General features: G+C 42.9%; 1 non-coding gene across 1 annotated transcript; it reads right to left on the bottom strand.

Moving 5' to 3' along the window:
* Positions 1-179: 179 nt before the first annotated feature.
* On the bottom strand, positions 180-251 carry TRNAG-CCC. The gene has a single exon. It is a non-coding gene; the product is annotated as a tRNA-Gly (tRNA).
* Between the last annotated feature and the right edge of the window lie 192 nt (positions 252-443).

Here is a 443-nt window from a genome sequence, read left to right as displayed (position 1 = left end):
TTAACTTTTTAAAGTCCAGTTAGATTTCTTATTTCTTTTTGAATCAGTTTTGATATTTTGTGTCTTTCTAGGAATGTTTCCATCTCATCTTGGTTATCTAATTTGTTGGCATACAACAAGTTCCTAGTACTCCTTTATAATTTTCTTTTTGACTGTCTGCATGCCATGTGAGATGTTAGTTCTCTGACCAGGGATCGAACCTAGGCCCCTGCATTGGGAGTGCAGAGTCTTAAGCACTGGACCACCAGGGAAGTCATCCACATTATTGTTGTTGCTGCTCAGTCACTAAATACCGTTTGATTCTTTGTGACATCATGGACTGCGGCACGCCAGGCTTCTCTGTCCTTCACCATCTCCCAGAGCTTGCTCAAACTCATGTCCATTGAGTCAGTGATGCCATCCAACCATCTCGTCCACTGTCATCCGCTTCTCCTCCTGCCTTT

Source organism: Bison bison, unplaced genomic scaffold (genome assembly GCF_000754665.1).
Source record: "Bison bison bison isolate TAMUID 2011002044 unplaced genomic scaffold, Bison_UMD1.0 scf7180017493745, whole genome shotgun sequence".
Classification (NCBI taxonomy): domain Eukaryota; kingdom Metazoa; phylum Chordata; class Mammalia; order Artiodactyla; family Bovidae; genus Bison; species Bison bison.
Note: the sequence above shows the minus strand (reverse complement) of the source record. Positions and strands in the feature narration are given on the sequence as shown.